Raw genomic sequence first — 20,026 nt, forward strand, 5'->3', positions numbered from 1 at the left:
GAAACCACGGCTGTGGAGTCAGTGCAAAAATCATCCGACTCCAACTCCGACTTCTTAGTTTATGAAACCTCCAACTCCGACTCCTCGGATCTATTATTCTAATATTTACCAGGGCTGTGGAGTCGGTACAGAAAATCATCCGACTCCTCAGTTTATTGAAACCACCGACTCCAGGTAACCAAAATTTCTCCAACTCCACAGTCCTGGTTATAACAATAAAGTCATTGTCATCTACTTCACCCATCAGGGATTTTAACCACTTCCTGCAAAATGGAAGTTTATAAACATTTGTGCACCTTTGCTAAACTACAATTCCTGCCCCCCCCCCCCCCACCAAAACTTGCATGCCCCTCCCCCAATGGTCACACCCTTTCCCTTGCTTCCCCCTGGTAACCCTCACAGCTGGGGGGCCCATTTCACAAGGGTCATAAAACAAGTGTGGTGATCAGGATCTTCCCACCCATAACAAGTGTAACCACAAAACACCTGATCCGAAGAATAGTCTCCTGTATCAGAGGAAGGGAAGGTTATTAGATGGAGCCCCCCACAGCTCTGGGCCCCCTGTGATAGCAGAGGCTGCTCTCCTCTAGTTACGCCTATTTGTGCACCTTTAGTGCAAAGAGGACTTTTATAAAGGTCCTTGTGTAACGTGGACGCGCCGGCGCCGCGCATTTGGACCCTTCAGCCTGTGGAATGAAGTGGTTAATGTGGCCGATGGTTGAGTGTATTATACTCAGTCCCTGAAATGTCACAGAAACTTGAGCATCGGCCATAAAAGTGCTTTTATTTAATGAAATGGTATAAGATGCTGAACGTTCTGAGCCTTGTGTCTGCGGCTCCAGCGGTTTGGTAAATGCGCTGCTCAATGATGCCGGGAGAGTCTACCTTGGCTGATCCGCGAGTCTCTGTGACACGGAGAGCGGCGCTTGCCTTGAGGAAAGTGACATTTCTGCGTGGCGAGATTTGCATGAACGTTCGGAGGGCAGACTTGGGGCATCTCATCTGCGCTCGGAGAAATCGCGATCTGCCAGATGCGGACGTTAGCGGCCTTCCGCAGCCCTTTGTTTCACGGAGACAGAATCCTGCGTGCCTCAGAAATATGTGCGATGGCGAGATAGGACTTTCTCCGGCTTATCTCACCGCTTGGCTTTATTCTCGGTTATTGTAAGAACTCGGCGTGGCGTCTCTCTCGCTGTTACTGCAAAGAATAGAAAGATCTGTAATAAATCTGCAAATATTTCTGCTCTTTATAGAAGGGGAAAGAGCTTCTGCTTTTACATGCGTTTTGTTTTTTTATGGACTACTTTGGTGATGGAAGAAGATCTTGCCGTTCATAGTGCCGGGTGTGACTACTGTGCCTGCCGGTCATCCCAGAATTACTAGGCTAGTCTGAGGTTTAAAGCGTGATTGTCAGCTACAAAATCAAATTCCATTTACCCCCCCGCTCTGTGTTTAATATGTAGTCTGCAACCTGACCCTGCAGTGCAAGCATTCCAATATAATCATAAATGTGTCTGCTGTAATAAATCTTATCTCAGTCAGCCAGGCTCTATTCTCTCCCCATCACCGAAGACAGTGAGAGAAGGAAGCGTGTCATCTCCCTTCCCACATTTCTGCTCCTCACTGATTGGCAGAGGGCAGTTCATTGTGAAGCTCAAATACGATCTATGCCTGTGTTCTCATGTGTTTGCAAAGCAAGCTAAATATGACAGTGCAGATTCTAGGAGAAAAAAAAAAGTAAGGGAGAAAATGACATCAGGATTGGCTTTCAGTCAGGGAACCAAGATGGCAAATGCCAGGAACAGAATTCTCTTTACTTACTGTATAAAATTAACTGAAATCAAAATGTGGAAAGTACAATGCATCTGTTTTATAAGTAGAGCAAATATTTATCTACTTATATATGTGTTTTATTTTCCTGGGATAGTATGGCTGACCCTGCTGCTTTAAAGGGAAATTCCGATTTATTTATTTTTACAAAATTGCCAATAAAGATTGATGGGTGCCCATAATAACACATAGTTTTTCCCATTTCAATTCCCTGAAGATTCACACTTTGTGATCGAATAGTATGGGAATCGGATCCTTTAAATGTTCGATGCGATCAATTTTGACCACAAATTGATTGAAAGTATTGATCGGACAGGGTGGAAAATCTAGGTAGATTGGGGGTGGGTCAGGAGCGGTGGATGATTGATGGTTTCTAGAGTTGCATTGCATTGAACAGATTATCTGCTGAAATCTATACATAAAATGATGTGCAGTGTATGGTAGGAATCAATTCCTTTCTGAAAAAAATAATCGATTAGGAATATTGGGTGGAAATTTATGTGTATGGCCAGCGTATTCTTCTCCTCATCTTTAGGGGTGCAGGTGAAAACAACTGAGGGATTTTCTGGGGAGGGGGTCTCTCCGTGGTGTTAGACAGGGGCTTTGGAAGAGGGATCTGGTTGTCCATGTTTTCATGCAATGTCACAGCGCCAGGCCTTATGTTGCTATACGTATAGACTTAGATCCATCCACCTCCAGAGAAATGTTCCTTCACTGCGTTCCTATAGTGCATATACAATGAAAGTGGAGAAGAGTTCCTCTTAGTGGATACATGTAAACGCTTAATTCAAACAAGGCACGGTAACTACAGATGTTTAACACTCACATAAGGAGGGTCCCATATCTCCATAGGACCCTCTCCTGGTAATTTCGCTTCCCACCCTAGTGGTACTCAGGACCAGATAACCCGAGCAATGGTGTCCGCAGTGCCCAGCCCGCTCTCGTCCCGACTCGTTTTGGCCTCTCGCCGTCATCAGGGGATACGAGAGCGAGCGGGCTAAGGCCCAAATATATAGATAAAACATAATTACCTCTCCTAAATGTGCCTGCTGTCACCTCCCGGAGCGCCACTCGTACTGGAAGTAACTTCCGGTTGTCGGCCATACTGGATCCGGTCACGTTAGTGGAGCGCATATGCGCTCCACCGGTCTAAACAACAGAATGCGTCGCACAAGGCGCATAGGTAATACTGGAAGCGGCATTTCATTCGCATATCAAGCGGCGAATCAAAACAAGACGAGACCCTGGTCCTGAGTACATGAATGAACTGACCTCGCTTATTAAAAAAAGGTGGAGTACTCTTAGAGAGGGAAGCAGAGTACTTGACTCCCTCCGATTATAGAACACCGGTCATTTATGCCCTCCCGAAGATACATAAAGACACTGCCCACCCCCCAGGTAGACCGATAGTAAGTGGGATCGGTTCGATCACTGCTAGATTGGGAGACTTTTTGGATTGTTTTTTGCAACCGTTTGTAACCAAGGTCCCTTCGTATTTAAAAGATTCAAGAGAACTCATCAATATTCTTGAAAATGTAAGCTTGAAACAAGGGAGTTTTCTAGTGACCGGAGCGGAGGTGGTTGCTAAGCAACACATAGTAGTGCTTTGTGTTATTATCTGGAGCGCATCTCACTATATCCTTATTTGGTTGTCCATGTTGTTAGGGGTTTTGGGGGGTTGCATTGGTAGGGGTTTGGGGCGAGGAGTGGATGCTCGCGTTAATGTTATAGAAGGTATAGAGGGAGCTCCATATTCTTTAGGGAGTGAGAAGGAGTGGAGATGATGAAGATTCATCTCTGAACCAGGAAGCTAATGTTCCAACCTCTCTATGGTTGGAAAGCCAATTGATAAAGATTACTTTTTTAGGTACAGTTATCAGCTACTTCATGAATAAGAGAATTTGTCTGATTTCGCGTAAAATGGACTACATCTGCCCTTGGTGCCTGGTGTCCTAGCGGAGCTTTGTCTTCAGGGCACATAATACTGATCAGTCCACCAAGCTGTGACCATTAGTGGGGGCAGAAGGAGCATCTAGCAGAAAAGCTTCCTTCTGCCTTCAAGGCTCTTCTAGTCCTTTAGTTCTGAATCCAAAGAACATTTTAGGAAACCTTCATATGGCTGATCCAATAGTGTTAGACATGATGCATGGAACTCATGACCATCCAATGCATGCAGAAACGCAAAACTTCAATTTCCAGGTCTCCGAGCAGAGCCTTTACAGGGTCCATCTCCCTTCATCCCCATAGCCTTGTGAGCATTGTGGGGTTATATTGGAAGTGCAGTAGCACTAATAACCCCGCTTCCCCATAACAAGCTCTGCCACTCTTTTATCCGTAAAATAATTTAAGCTCATCATTCCCGGCACCACATAAGTGTGGCCACCATTCCTCTGAATAACACGTGTTTCCACCATTTCTCTCATGATGACTGAGGCCCTCACCCATACAATGTACCACCATCATTGTTCCTGAGAAAAAAACTCCCCAAAAAACAAATATGGTCAGCATTCTCTCTCCCCATTATTTGTGTGGCCACTGTGGGGTTATCCAACTCATAACTCATAGTACCATCCGCCTCCTCTGCACATCCACCACTGTCACTTTCCTCTGTCCTACTCTCCAGTCTCCACTCATGTCACGTGATGTGAAGGAGAGCAAGACATGGGGGAGTGAGAGTGGGTGGCTGCTCAGAATAGGACATATTGCACCCAGCGCTAGAGCAGGTCATAGAGAACTGGAGATCAGCAGACCCTGCTTGACCCTCTTGCTGTGGCCAGTATTGCAATCTGACATCCGGTAATTCACTTACCTTTCAGCAACCTTCATTATGGGATTGACTCAATAATCCAGGGCAGGAGAACATAAAAAATCCTGGAGAATTCAACATGGCAATTAAAAAAACCGCCTACTATTAGATGGCGAAGGTATTGCAGATCACCGGTGTCACTGGCAGCCGGTAATATTGGAAGGAGGTGGGGTAAAGCCTGACTGCAGCAACGGTGACTGTCCCGGGCCAAGTGACATCCGTGGTGCTCAGAGCATGTATTGACCCTGCTGCGCTGCTATATGTTGGGGGGTAGGTAGCTATGTAGGAGGAGGAGTGGCCTCTGGATTGGAGCTGCCCCCCCCCCCCACCCTAGTCCTCCCTAACCCCCCGCATGGGCTGTACTACACCACTGGATGCCTGTACATGTTCCTCCGTAGAATGCCGCGGCAGTGAGACTCTTAGTATTCAGTGCACACGGCGTAATGACAGCCTGCAGGTGAGCGGGGATGACTGGACACCGCCATGAAAGACACGCAGGGATAATTGCTATTCTTACAGCCAGGCTTCTGTACACTATATAGTAGTGTTTCTCCATGGAAGTATAATGGGTGTCTCTTCCTAAAAGCCTTCCTGTGGTTCATCTGAGAGGTTTTCAGACAACACTGGAGCTCGGGAACACCAACCAATCAGTAGTGGGCTGGCCTGGGGTCATGTATGGTCATGTAAAGTGGAATAAAATAAGTATGTTTTAGATTTTAAATAAGTATTTTGTCTCCTATTTGGCCATAGATAGTGCAGCATGCCTTTGTAGCTGTGTGTTTCCTCAAATTCAGTGCGTGACGATGTATGGAGCCTCCACTGACGCCAATACCTGCTCCATACTAACCGCAGCCCTCACCAACTCCTCCCCCTCGCTCAATTCCCAAAACTCTGTCCTAACATTTATTTTACTGCTGGGTAGTGTGGGAGGAGCTTAGAAACATGAGGGTGGGTCTATTATTGCTGTCTGCGCCTCTATTGGTAAGATTGCTTCTCACTTTGTCCCCTGAGACTTCCATGGGGCTTTGATGAGTGGAAAGGGTTATTCTTTACTGATTTGTTTATTATAATTATTATCATTGATTTATAAAGCGCCATCATAGTCCGTGGCGCTGTACAAAGTAAGAAACAAACATGGGGTACATAATAATGCAGACAATGGTGTACACTAATATACAAGATACAGAATTGGTCATTACAGTAACAAAACTTATATGAATAAATGTGTAACAAACTCCAAGACACAAAGGGTGATAGAGCCCTGCCCTTGTGAGCTTACAATCTAAAATAATGGGGGGACAAGAGGTTTATGGACCTCATTATGTAATCATCTCAGGCTTCTTGATAATAAATAACCATTTTGATTGAATTTCTTAAATTGTAAAGGAGTAATGTCACTGGCCTGTTTTTTATCCTGAATTTATAATTGTTCATATAATTTATTGCGGCGTATATTTTCCAGCATCTTGTCAGTTATTATGTGTAATGTGGCAATAATGAGGTTTTATGTGAGTCAGGATTTGGGGGTGGAATGTATATTAGTTTGCACTGCACACGCAACATTCTCTCATACGTGAATCAGACGTATACCCCGGAGGAGAGACCTTTCTGTACATATCTGGGGGTACAGCTATCTTCTGATGTCAGCAGCTTGTAGGGATGGTCAGTGGGATGCTCATAATTTCAACTTGCATGCAAATGTAATGCAAATGGGGTGTGGCTTGGAATTAAGACAAATGTGTGCCACTTCTGAGAGCCTCATTGCCTACACATGGAAGAAGGGGCTGCACATGGAATGGGGGGGGGGGGGGGGGTGCTGTGCATGGATGATACACATAGAAGATGAAGAGGCTGCACATGGAATGGGGGGAGGGGGCTGCTGTACATGGATGTTATATATGGAGATGGGGCTGTACATAGATGTTACACATGGAAGAGGGGGCTGCACATGGAGTGGGAGGGGCTGCTGTACATAGATGTTATACATGGAGATGGGGCTGCACATGGAATGGGGGGGGTGCAGTACATGGATGCTACACATGGAGATGGGGCTGCGCATGGAATAAGGGGGTGTGCTGTACATAGATGTATAGATGTTACATATGGAGATGGGGCTGCACATAGATGTTACACATGGAAGAAGGGGCTTCACATGGAATGGGAGGGGCTGCTGTACATGGATGTTACACATGGAAGAAGGGGCTGCACATGGAATGGGAGGGTGCTGTACATGGATGACACATATGGAAGAGAGGGCTGCACATGAGAGGGGCTGCTGTAAATGGAATGGAATAAATAGTATGATTCTGGCGTTGCTGGTTTCTCTGTAGTTTTGCCGGATGAGTATCTCATTTTGGATGATCTGGACGCTCGCGATACATTGGAACAGTTTCACACAGTGCTATATTAGTCGTGTTTTTGGATCCTTCTGGAAGTGACAAATACTGTGTGCTAAGCAAGGGATATTGTGCTCTGGGAATCAGTTCTGTTTGCAAGAGATTGACAGAAGCAGAAGGACAAATCGTGTTCCAAAGCAAATAACAACAACAAATAATTCTCCAGAGAATGTTCCATCTGCTTTACATTTGCTTCCCGGTGGCTGAGGTTCTGGTGAGATGTGGGATTTATCAGTGGACATGTAGCACAGGAGATCTGAGCCTTTACATTGCCTGCCTGTAGCTCTTCAGGTAGCGGGGTCACTGGCCTCCTCTCTGGAAGTCATTGTTCAGGAAAGGGGCGGGTGGAGGCGGGATTGCAGTTTGGCGGGAATGTCAGCGTCTTACCCGGGAACGTGATCTCCTGTGGTGTGCTCTGAGCCAATGGTAGAAGCAAAACATTGTGTGTAAAGCAGACAGATAGTCCGGCACCACCAGCAGTGAGCTATGTGTATCAAGGAGGCATATGCTTGTTAATAAAGGTGATGTTCCTTACTGGGTGACTGAGTGCGGGGCCAGTGGGTGCCCAATAGTGAGTAGCCTGACGGCCGTTTCACGCTGTGATGCGCTTCTTTCTAAAAGGTTTTCTGTTACCAATGAATTTTATTTTTTACATGTATACCATAGCCTGAACATGCAACGAAGGCGGACAGAATTTTTTTGCTGTTGTTGGTGCTGTTGATAGCTACTAGTAGAATATCAGTAAAATTACCGATATTCTACATTTAAGGATTATGCAATCAGTAAAATATCAGTACATTTTACTGGTATTTTATTATAATGTAACCTGCCTCCAGTCTCGCTTAAACCCTTCCTCCATCAGTGCCTAACCTTAACCAACCCCCACAACAGATGCCTAACCCTAACTGATCTCCCCCAACCCATGTCTACCCCTAACTGACCCTCACAACCAATGCTATACCCTGACTTACCCCCACAACCAATGCCATACCCTGACCAACCCCCACAACTAATGCCATACCCTGACCGACCCCCACAACCAATGCCATACCCTGACCAACCCCCACAACTAATGCCATACCCTGACCAACCCCCACAACTAATGCCATACCATGACGGACCCCCACAACCAATGCCATACCCTGACCGCCCCCACAACCAATGCCATACCCTGACCGACCCCCACAACTGATGCCATATCCTAACCGCCCCCCAACCCATGTCTACCCCTAACCGACCCTCACAACCGATGTCATACCCTGACCGACACCCACAACCAATTCCTAACACTAACTGCCCCCCACAGGCCACAACCAATTCCATACTCTGAGCAACCCCCACAACTGATGCCATATCCTCACTGCTCCCCCCATAACCGATGCTTAACCCACCAGGTCAGCTGGGACAGGGGCAACTTACCTACCTTACCTGACAGAACTCAGCTCTGCATTAATTGCACAAGAATGAGGGGCTGTGTTTGTTATTCAGGTTTGCAACTGATTCGATCATCAGACCCAACCGATAATTCCAGTTACCAGTCCATATGCAGCTCACCTCTTCTCCTGAGTTGCATCTTCTCTTTAAAGAGGAACTCCAGTGAAAATAATGTAGTAAAAAAAGTGCTTCATTTTTACAATAATTATGTATAAATGATTTAGTCAGTGTTTTCTCATTGTAAAATCTTTCCTCTACCTGATTTACATTCTGACATTTATTACATGGTGACATTGTTACTGTGGGCAGGTTATGTAGCTGCTGCTAGCTGTTTTGGCTGTTAGAGACAGCTGTAAACAGCTATTTCCTGTCTGTGAACCTTGTTACATTGTGGCAAACTGTCAAAAGTGCTGCAGTCCTCAGAGCTTCTTGTGGGAGGGGTTTCAGCACAAAATCAGCCATACAGCGCCCCCTGATGGTCTGTTTGTGAAAAGGAATAGATTTCTCATGTAAAAGGGGGTATCAGCTACTGATTGGGATGAAGTTAAATTCTTGGTTGGAGTTTCTCTTTAAGGGCCTGTTTCCACTACACGCAGATTCTGCATGCAGAAAACGGACTCCAATGAATGCCTATGGGAAATCTGCATCAGAAAAATCGCGTTCAGTGGAAACAGGCCCATAGGCATTCATTGGAGTCCGTTTTCTGCATGCAGAATCTGCGTGTAGTGGAAACAGGCCCTAAAGGGATTCTCTGGTGGTGGTAAAAATATAAAAACTCACACTTACCTGGGACTTCTATCGACCCCCTGCAGCTGTCATGTCCCACGCCGTCCTCCTACAATCATCCAATCCCCACCGCAGGTCACGGTCTAATGTTCGTCTAACGAGACAAATAGTGCTCGCTCCCGCGCCCGTCATCAGGAGCTTACTGCGCCTTTGCAGTAAGAAGTTTTCTAGTACTGTGCCTGCGGAGTAAGCTCCCGATGACGCGCTGGAGCGAGCACGAGCTCGGCCATGGGCGTGCAGCCGCAGTCTAATTAGACGCATAATTAGACCGGGACCAGCGGCGAGGAACGGAGGATTTTAGGAGGACGGCGCGGGGCATGACAGCTGCAGGGGGCCGATAGAAGTCCCAGGTAAGTGTCAGTTTTTGTTTTTTCACCACCACCAAAGAACCCCTTTAAGGCCTGGTGCACAACAGAGGAGTTTTTCTGAGCGTTTTGAGTTTTTAAATCTGCTGCTAATGTTATCCTATGTGTCTGTGCACACTGGAGCAATGAGGTTTTGTAAAAAACCCCATAGCATTACATTGGGAAGAGCTTTTGAAACCTCTAAAAGCTCTTCCCAATGTAATGCTATGGGTTTTTTTTACAAAACCTCATTGCTCCAGTGTGCACAGACACATAGGATAACATTAGCAGCAGATTTACAAACTTTTGGCAGGGAACACACTTGACTGTTTTCGTGCGCGTTTTCTGCACAGAAAAACTGAGAACTCATGTTAGGCCCAGTGCACACCGAGCGGTTTTTGGAGTGATCCGCCGGCCGCATCCGCCTATAAAAACGCTTGGCTAATGTATTGCAATGGGATGGTGCACACAGGCGGTTTGAGGTTTTTGCCAAGCCGCAAACGCGCCTCCTGCTGCGCGTTTGCGGTTTTCGGAAGTGTTTCATCCTCAATGTAAAGTATAGGAAAAAACGCAAACCGCTCTGAAAAACGCTACTTCAGAGCGGTTTGCCAGGCATTTTTGTTACAGAAGCTGTTCAGTAACAGCTTTTACTGTAACAATATGTGTAATCTGCTACACAAAAACGCACCCAAAACCGCTAGGTATGTTTAGAAAACCTCTCTAAACATACCTAGAATCGCTCTGAAATCAGCTCCCAAAACCGCTAGCGTATTGCGGATCTGCTAGCGGTTTTGGTGTGCACTGGGCCTATGTCAATGGGCTAGTACACACTTAACATGTTGATCGCGCGCAGAAAAAAAACTGACATTCTGCATCCTGATTCTGCACATTTTGTTAGTTTTTCTATCAACTACATCAGCTGCTGTGAAAAAACGCGCGCGTTTTTCCTGCATAGAAACACACTTGGTGTGCAGAAAAAGTATGCAGGAAAACGCGCGCAGAAAACTGAAAGGCATGTGTGTTCCCTGCCAAAACGCTCAGAAAAACTCCTCTGGTGTGCACCAGGCCTAAAACAACATTTCAGCACTCTACAATTGAAAAAGTATCAAAAACTAGTTGAGAAAGTATTGTGAAAATTATTTTAAGTGTTTCCTTGCTTGCTTTTGTTTTAAAAAGCATTTTATTGACAAGTCTAAAAATATCACCTAGCAGAAAAAGCAGAAAAAAAGATGAATTGGGCTGGTGTATCTCTTATTAGGAATTTATATTTGTTATAATGCACTTAGGCAGCCTTCACACATCGCCGCTGCAATTTTCCAACATTGTTCGCAGTTTCCAATTTTCCATTTTGCGATTGTTCTGTTTTTTGCGCACGTTTTGTATGTGATTTTTCAAATTGCATTTTTTTTTTTAACAATAACAATTAAGGTAATTTACATGAAATCGAATGTAATTAACTACAAAATTGCATGCGATTTTTCAGAATTTTCATTGACTTACATTATGTGTGATTTGCATATTGCATGCAAAGAAATTCAGCACTGCTGCGCGATTTACAAAATGCACAAAAATCGTTTTTGAAAGTCAAATGCAATGCCATTGCCGTGCATTAGGTGTGCGGCAAACCTGCTTGGCGCAGGTTAATTCTGCAGGAAAGACCCCTAACCCTAAAATAGTCTGAAGGACTCTGTATTCTTTATTAGACATGGAGTTTGCGTTGTTTTGCTGGCTCTGATTATTCTGACGTAAGCCATGCGATATTGTTCAGGGCTTGGAATGGCGGCGGATCTGAGCGTGGCGCTATATGACAGATTTCTGTTGCAGGATACAGAAGGGGTCCGTTACATAAAAGAGCACAGCGACATGAAATACCAGAGACCCTTTTTCCATGTATTTTGTGAAGCTGTCCTGCAGACGAGCTGTGGATACGCAGCATTGAGTGTTCCGCGCCTCCAGCGCTGTTTGCAAACACGGTCACGGCACTCAGAAGCTGCGCAAAAAGCCGGCTCTCCAAAACCTATTTTGGCGACGCAGAATTTCCCCCCAGGCACGTTTCATCTCATTTTATTGTGAAATGGTTCCGGCCTCTCACTCACTATCCTCCTCCGTACATCACTGAATTGTGTCCTGAGAGTCTGAGATGAGAAAGACACGTCCTCGCCACGGAGAGATTCTAATTAACACAGCGTTTGTGCGTCCTGCGCAGCACGGCTCATTACACACGCGTGTCACAGAGTCACGTATGTTTAATATTAATTGTGTGGCATTACATTTATCCGATTAGCGAACAGAACAGTAGAAAAGAGAAGCAGAAAAGAATATAGTTGGGAACATAAGGAATTTATTTGGTAAAGGCAAGACTCCTAATCTGTTTCGATAAGTCAATGATCTGCCAACTTGTCTCTCCAGCTGTTAAGGAGCTACAAGTCCCACAATGCATTTGTCTTTATGAATCATGACTGTGGCTGTCAGACTCCCACAATGCATTGTGGGACTTGTAGTTCCTTAACAGCTGGAGGGCCAAGTTGGCAGATCACTGCGATAAGTGATGCGTGTAGCTGATCGTGGCTTGCTAAAAGTAATAGAAATAGTCCAACAGTACAGCTAAAAGCAGCACCCTAATGCTTGCTGTAGTTTTCTCAATGCACAGGGTGAGTTCCTGATAAAGAAAACCTGAACTGAAAATTAAAAGTCAAAATAAGCATCCACATGTCATACTTACCTCCCGAGCAATCTACTCATCGATCTCTTTCTCCTCTCCCGCGTCCTGTTTGTCCCTGTAATCAATGCAATGCTCCGTCCTCTGTTTTAGAAATGCCCATTACCCCAAAACAGCTTCCTGGACAGCACACTGTTACACTGTAATATCGCCCACTGGAGCCATAGGGAAACATGGAGATTACCTTGCACATCAGTTGCCCTTTCAGTTATAGCTGACAGCAACTGATGTATAACTGACAGCAACTGCTATATTTCAGGTATGACAATAATTGTCAGAATTATAAGAATAAAATGGTGAGCCTCTGAGAGGAACTGGCGGTGAGGTAAGTATGTAATATTCATCTGCAGGTACGTCCTGTGTTTATTTGAAATCATTTTACTCAGTTCAGGTTCCCTTTAACGTTGGCATTGCAGGCATTACGTCTGCAGTTGAATGAGGCTGAAAAGAGCCAGCGGTTTGGGCTGATCGATTATACGGGACGAGCTGAAAATTTTTCTCTTACAATTGAATCAGGCCCCTTTACCTATTTATCAGCATAATTACACAATACCTTATCAATGCATTCCTAGCTGAGAAAACAAAGTACTGAAATAGGAAAAATAATGCTAAAGTTACATTAATCAGACCCAATCTGTTTTGTTTGCTAGATGTTGAAATGTTTTTTGTAGATAAGGCGAGAAGAAGATAAAATGCGACGAATCATGAGATCGATTCTGAAGATTGGCGAGGCAGAATGTAAAATTAATTCTCTAATGCTGTCACATTCCTTATGCCAAGAGACAAGATGCCAGACAGTGCCAAATCTGGTCACCTGAACAGGGTGGCAAAGTCTGTTTATTGCACTGGGACTGTGGAGATCTTGTGCCAGGCCACAGATGCAAACCGCCCCAAGTCACGCCAACCCACCACCAATTACAGCAAACAACATTTGTAAAGTGATTTTCTCCCATAGGACCCGAAGCACATGAGCTTGTCTCAAATCAATACATAGTTGTGGTCTGTGATGTCTTACAGGGCAGTGAGCAAAAATGCCAGGCTAAGCAGGTGACTTTTCAGTTTTGTAGATAGAGAGATGCACATAAGTCGGCACTGCTGTACAGATCGTGTATTTAATCTTCACAAGTGGCATACATCAGAAGAGTTCAAAATTAGAACAACAAGTGAACATACCATATTCAGGAGGCTGTGAGCTGACGGTGGGTGCAGGGCACAGAGTAGCCTTACGGCCGTTTCACGCTGGCAATGCGCTTCTACGGAGAAGCGCATTGCCAGCGTGAAACGGCCGTAAGGCTACTCTGTGCCCTGCACCCACCGTCAGCTCACAGCCTCCTGAATATGGTATGTTCACTTGTTGTTCTAATTTTGAACTCTTCTGATGTATGCCACTTGTGAAGATTAAATACACGATCTGTACAGCAGTGCCGACTTATGTGCATCTCTCTATCTACATTCCAGTGACTCTATTTACAAGCCAGAGCACGCTGTTTTCGTGGAAAGAGGCTGCAGTTACTGCCAAGATCCCTCCTCCATGCATAGTGTACTGTAGTGCCGGCCTTCTCCTTTCCTCTCCCCGCTCTAACATTGACTTTTCAGTTTTAATTTAAACGCCTCCAGGATTGGAGCTGTCTGGTTGTGCATGGAAAGGCATTCCAAAGGATAGGGGCAGCATGACTACCTCTGTGTTTAATGGAAGATATTCCATCGTTTTCTTATTGGACAGCAATGCTTTGCGATGTTTCCAATAGAGCTCTGTATAGCAGAAAAATGTGCAGACTGGGTACACCACTGCAGCGTATATCGTGGCTACGTCAGATATTGTTGAGGTTTTTATGGATTTTTCAAATCGATACAATGAAAAACTGCGCTGCAACATGTTCAGTGGGCCCTTAAACAACACCTGAAGTGAGAGGGATTTGGAGGCTGCCATATTTATTTCCTTAACCGTGACCAAGAATTGAACTTCCCAATCAGTAGCTGATACCCCCTTTTACATGAGAAATCTATTCCTTTTCACAAACGGATCATCAGGGGGCGCTGTATGGCTGATATTGTGGTGAAACCCCTCCCACAGAGCGATGTCAGGACCATGGTTCTGACATCACACTGTGGGAGCCTTGTTGCATTGTGGGAAATAACCGCTGTTTCCAACTGCCAAAATGCATAATCTCCTGCCAGCGGTAAAAATGTCACCATGTGATAAATGTCAGAATGTAAATGAGGGAGAGGAAAGCTTTTACAATGGGCAAACACTGACTAAATCATTTATACATAATTATTGTACATAATTATGTTATTTTCACTGGAGTTCCTCTTTAAACCTCAGTCACCCAATGACCGGCTGAATCAGGTTCGAGGCCTCTGCTATAGTGATGGTCAAGTAGATGCAAATAACTTTGAGTTGATGTAAATGTATGCAAACTTTTTATGCAAACTTATCCAGCTTAAAAATGAACCAATCAAATCCTGCTGAGGTAAAATTTGATTAGTTCATTTTCAAGCTGCATACATTTGCATAAAAAATTTGCATACATTTGCATCAACTCAAAGTTATTTGCCTCTACTTGACCACCACTACTCTGCCATTAGCGCATGGTTCACACTTGCTTTAAAAATGTATCCTTTAGAAACGGTTATAAAGCTCTAGTCGCCACATCTGCGTCACCTGTTTCACCTGTATCCACGCCCCCGCTGTGACATCATACTTACGTGTCCTGCCGCCCATCGCCGCCGCTCGGTCCCTTCTGAACAGCCCGGGGGTCGGTGGATTCATGGATGCGCGTTTTGTTTCCATTCTGCAACTGCACCAATCTGAACCAAGCCTAACAGTGTAAGAAGGGCTGCAGTTTATATTTTCCCAGTGAAATTTGATTTGGCTCCGCCCACTTTTTGTAACCTGGACACACAGTCACTAGTCAATGACCAAGTTTGTGAGCTTTCTGGTTCCTGGCATGAAAAATGTGTAAATGGAAGCAGTTTATACAGCAAGGAAATCTGTCTGTTTGGGGCTCTGCCCCTTTAGTGATTTTGAACCACAGTCACTTAATGACCGACTGTAGCGAGTCTGAGGCCTCTGCCATTAACAGTGTAAGAATGGCTGCAGTTTATATATTCCCCTTGAAAATCAATAGGTGAATGTTGATTGGCTGTTGTAGGCTCCACCCACTTTCCTGAATCTTAATCTCAATCACCCAGTGACCAAGTGTGCCAAGTTTGAGAACCCTGCCATTAACAGTGTAAGAATGGCTGCAGTTTACATTTTCCCATTTAAAATGAACGGCTGAAATTTGATTGGCTGTTTTATGCTCCGCCCACTTCTCCTGGATTTGTAACCTCGGTCACCAAGTGACCAACTGTGCCAAGTGTGGGGACTCTGGCTTGTTTACTGTGAGAATGGCAGCCTTTTACATTTTTTCCATTCACTTTAATGGGTGGAATCTGATTGGCTGTTTGTAGCTCCGCCCAGGTGTGCAGGGGGGCCGCAAGACCCCCAGAACATATCATCCCAGGTAGTAAGGGATCTGTGTACCAAGTTTCGTTCAAATCAGTCAAGTCGTTTTCAAGTGACTCTCTATCTATCTATCTATCTATCTATGCTACATGCACACATATCCCTGTAGAGCAGTGGATATACTTTTAAAGTTCCCAGGAGTCTATTTGCCCCCTCCCCCCCCCCTATATAAGTCACTAGTGTTTAGTATTTTCCCCCTACAGCCCCCATATTGCTTCCCTGCTGATCTAGAGAGGGCCAAACATAATGCAAAGTGGGGAAGCCACCTGGGGGCCAAATTTAATTGCGCTGGGGGCCAGATTTGGCCCGCGAGCCAGAGTTTAACATGTACCATATTTTCCGCTGTATAAGACGCACTTTTTCTCCGCCCAAAATGGGGAGAAAAAGTCCCTGCGTCTTATATAGTTAATACGAACGCCCTGCCGATACGAACCGCTGACCCAGCGCCATCGGGGATTCCCTGCCTGTGTGTTCAGTGTGCCCGACTCCCTCCCCCATGCCTGCTCCATGTGTCTGCCTGTGTCGCCCACGAGTGTATAATGTGCCCGCTCCTGCCTTATCTCTCTCCCCCTTGTGGTTCCTGCCCCCCCCCCCCCCCCCGGGTGTTTATCTGCAGTGGGCTTACCTCTCCGCCATGCCCGCTAGGATTGGAGACCTTCTTCACGAGCGTGTAGCTCCCCCTAGTGATGGGCTTATGATGATGATGCAACCATCACATTCCGATCACTAGGGGTAGCCATGAAAACCATAGCGGGCATGGAGGAGAGGTAAGCCCACTGCAGATAAACACCGGGGGGGGGGGGAAGGGAGGAACCACAAGGGGGAGGGAGATGAGGCTTGCGGTGGGAGCGGGCACACTATACACTCGCGAGGGGGGGCAGGCAAACAAACACATGGGGCTTGTATGGGGGACCAATGGGGGAGACACGAGGAGACATGGGGCTGACACATGACATAGGAGGACACATACGGCAGACATGTGGACACAATAGTGGAGACATGGGGACACAGGAGGACACCATTTGGGGGAGAACATGTACAAGACGCTCCTGGAACATGGCCGCACCAGGATTAGTGTATTTTTTTCCCCTGGTTTCTGCCCTCTAAACCTAGTTACATCTTATATTCTGGAGCGTCTTATATGACGGAAAATACGGTATGCTATTAGAGCACAGGTGTCAAACTCAGCCCTCGAGGGCCAAATCCATGCCGATGTTTAGGATGGACTGAGAAATAAAGAAATGTGTTCTACCTGATGAACCACAACCTTGCCTGATTCAGTCTCATCACTTAGTATGAGCTGTGCCAATAATGTGTGAGGACCTCGGCCCTCAAGGACTGGAGCTTGACACCTGTGCTATAGAGGGTTGTGTCCCTCATTTGTTAAGGTGCGTACACACGCACTACAGCAGCCAACGACGGGTCCGTCGGCACCTCCCGCTGAGCGGGTTTTCAGCAGACTGTAGTGCGTGTGTCCGCACTGTCGGCGGACTGATAAGACCGGGCGGATCGTTCAGGAACAGCCTTATCAGTCCGCCGACAGTGCGTACACACGCACTACAGTCTGCTGAAAACCCGCCCAGCGGGAGGTGCCGTCGCACCCGTCGTTGGCTGCTGTAGTGCGTGTGTATGCACCTTTAGTCAGTCTGCAGTGCAGTGTAATCTCATTACAGAAGCACACCTGATAAGCAGGGCTGTACAAACCTAATGAGGTGTCTGAAGCTCCCCCTGCTGGACACAGTAAGTAAATATTTATATTCATGAGTATTGCTTCTTGTTTATCTGCTTTATATCATTTATTAATTAACTAGCTGATTGCCCGGCGTTGCCCGGGTATGTATTTTGCTGGTGTTGGCTCCGCCCACTTTTTCTAACCTTAACACTCAATTACTCAATGACCAAGTTTGTGAAATTTGCCATCTTTGGCATCAATAATTTGCATTGAAATGAAAAAATCTGATTGGCTGTTTGTGGCTCCACCCCCTTTTTGGAATTTGAACCGCAGTTACCCAGTACCAGCTTTGAGGCCTTTGCCATTTACAGTGCAAGAATGGTAGCAAGTAAATATTGAAAAGCGATAGGTGAAGTTTGATTCACTTTTTTTAGGCTCCACCCACTTTTCGCAATAATAATCCCATTTACCCAGTTACCAACTGTGCAAAGTTTAAGAACCCTGCCATTAACAGTGTAAGAATGGCTGCAGTTTACATTTTCCCAGTGAAATTTGTATTTGTCTCCACCCACTGATGACCCGGCTTTGCCTGCGTATGTATTTGACTGGTGTTGGCTCCGCCCACTTTTTCTAACCCTAACACGCAATTACTCAATGCCCAAGTTTGTGAGCTTTCGGGTCCTTGGCATCAATAATTTGTATTTTCCCATGAAATGAAACAAATCTGATTCACTGTTTGTGGCTCCACCCCCTTTTCTGAACTTTAGCCCCAGTGACCCAATGACCAACTGTACCAGGTTTGTGGCTTGTGCCATTAACAGTGCAAGAATGGCAGCAATTTTAATATTCCCCTTCAAAATCAACAGGTGATTTTTAATTGACTTTTTAGGCTCCACCCACTTTTCTGAATATTAATCCCAGTCACTCAGTAACTACAGTAGCTATGCTAAGTTTAATAACCCTGCCATTAACAGTGAAGAAGGGCTGCAGTTTACAATTTCCTCCCCAAAAAATTGTTTTTGGCTCCGCCCACTTTTTGTAACCTTGACACGCAGTCACTCAATGACTAAGTTTGTGAGCTTTCAGGTTCCTGGCATCAAAATTGTGCTAAAAGAAGCAGTTTATCCAGTTAAGAAATCTGGCTGTTTGTGGCTCCGCCTCTGCGATTTGAAAACATAGGTTACATATACAGATCCTACATATCCATTTATAAAAATTGTGAAGAGATATAATGAATTAAGAAATATAAAAATATAACAGGCCAAACAAACGATAAAACATACAAAAGATAAAACATACAACTAAAAGGGATAAAAGAGAAGACCAATAAAAGGGGTTATTCGGTAGTGGTAGTGCTACTAAATTGAGTAGTTAGTAACGTTTCTCCAGCTGCTCGTTTAGGCCACTTGGAGTCAAAGTTTTAAGGATCTGAATCCAGTACATTTCTCTTTTTCTGAGTTGCTCAACGGAATCTGGACCTGCATTTGTGATTTTTTCGATAAGTGTGATTTTGAACAGATTTGGATTGCTATCGTGATCGGATGTGAAGTGCCGTGAGAGACTGTGGAGTGGGTAGTTTTTTATAATGTTGGGTTTGTGCTGTCCAACCCTTTCTCGCACCAATTGAGAGCAAACATTCCACCAACCACAGCCAAAAAGTCCTCAAATGACCCCACAGAAAATGCCCCCAGATTTATAACTAAGTTCAGCACCCAGCATGGTCAAATCAGGAACATTCTTAAAAATAGATGGGAGATCCTCCTCCAGGACCCCTTCTTATTACCACCATATTAAGCATACTTATCTCATGAGGGTACTTAGTTTTCCTACTGTTTTCCTCTGTCCCACAGTTGCGATACTCCTGTTTTATAGCCTGATGAAGTGGGATGTGCCCACGAAACGCGTTGCACCAATTTGGAGTATGTGAATAAAAATGTTTTGTATAGAAAAATCTTTTTTTTTTACCTTGTGTTGGTATTGAGGAGGTAAGTCCACCACTAACCTACCTCATTTTAACATTTTTAACAATTGTTTTACAATACTGGCGCCTATGTACTACTGAGCACAATTCAAGTCCACCCTAGGTGGAGGGGATTTGGCACCTTTTCTTCCGATCTCTCGAGAGCGACTTCGTAGTCCTGAGTGGGGACAGGTCTAATACTCCCCACCTTCCTGTACAGTGGTTACCTGGATGGTAACACAGATTTGTGAGTATAAAATCTTACAATCATTCCTCACCCTCTTAACCCAGTACATACTACACCATATCGGGCTCTCGGTGTCTCCCTTCCTTATTACAGTCTAAGAATGGCTGCAGTTTACCTTTTCCCATTTAAAATGAATGGCTGAAATTTGATTGGCTGTTTTATGATCCGCCCAAAATTTCCTGGATTTGTTACCTCGGTCCCCAAGTGACCAACTGTGCCAAGTGTGGGGACTCTGGCTTGATTACTGTGAGAATGGCAGCCTTTTACATTTTTTCCATTGACTTGAATGGGTGAAATCTGATTTGCTGTTTGTAGCTCCGC

The 20,026-nt window shown here is 45.2% G+C and overlaps 1 protein-coding gene and 1 pseudogene across 7 annotated transcripts in view; both read right to left on the reverse strand.

Annotated features, from left to right (window-relative positions):
- The window catches only part of IQSEC1 (IQ motif and Sec7 domain ArfGEF 1), a 1,051,066-nt gene that overhangs the window by 721,837 nt on the left and 309,203 nt on the right, over window positions 1-20,026 (reverse strand). The gene's annotated exons all lie outside the window — the stretch shown is intronic.
- The window catches only part of LOC137532316 (E3 ubiquitin/ISG15 ligase TRIM25-like), a 49,463-nt pseudogene continuing 30,573 nt past the window's right edge, over window positions 1,137-20,026 (reverse strand).

Source organism: Hyperolius riggenbachi, chromosome 9 (assembly GCF_040937935.1).
Source record: "Hyperolius riggenbachi isolate aHypRig1 chromosome 9, aHypRig1.pri, whole genome shotgun sequence".
In the NCBI taxonomy this organism is placed as follows: domain Eukaryota; kingdom Metazoa; phylum Chordata; class Amphibia; order Anura; family Hyperoliidae; genus Hyperolius; species Hyperolius riggenbachi.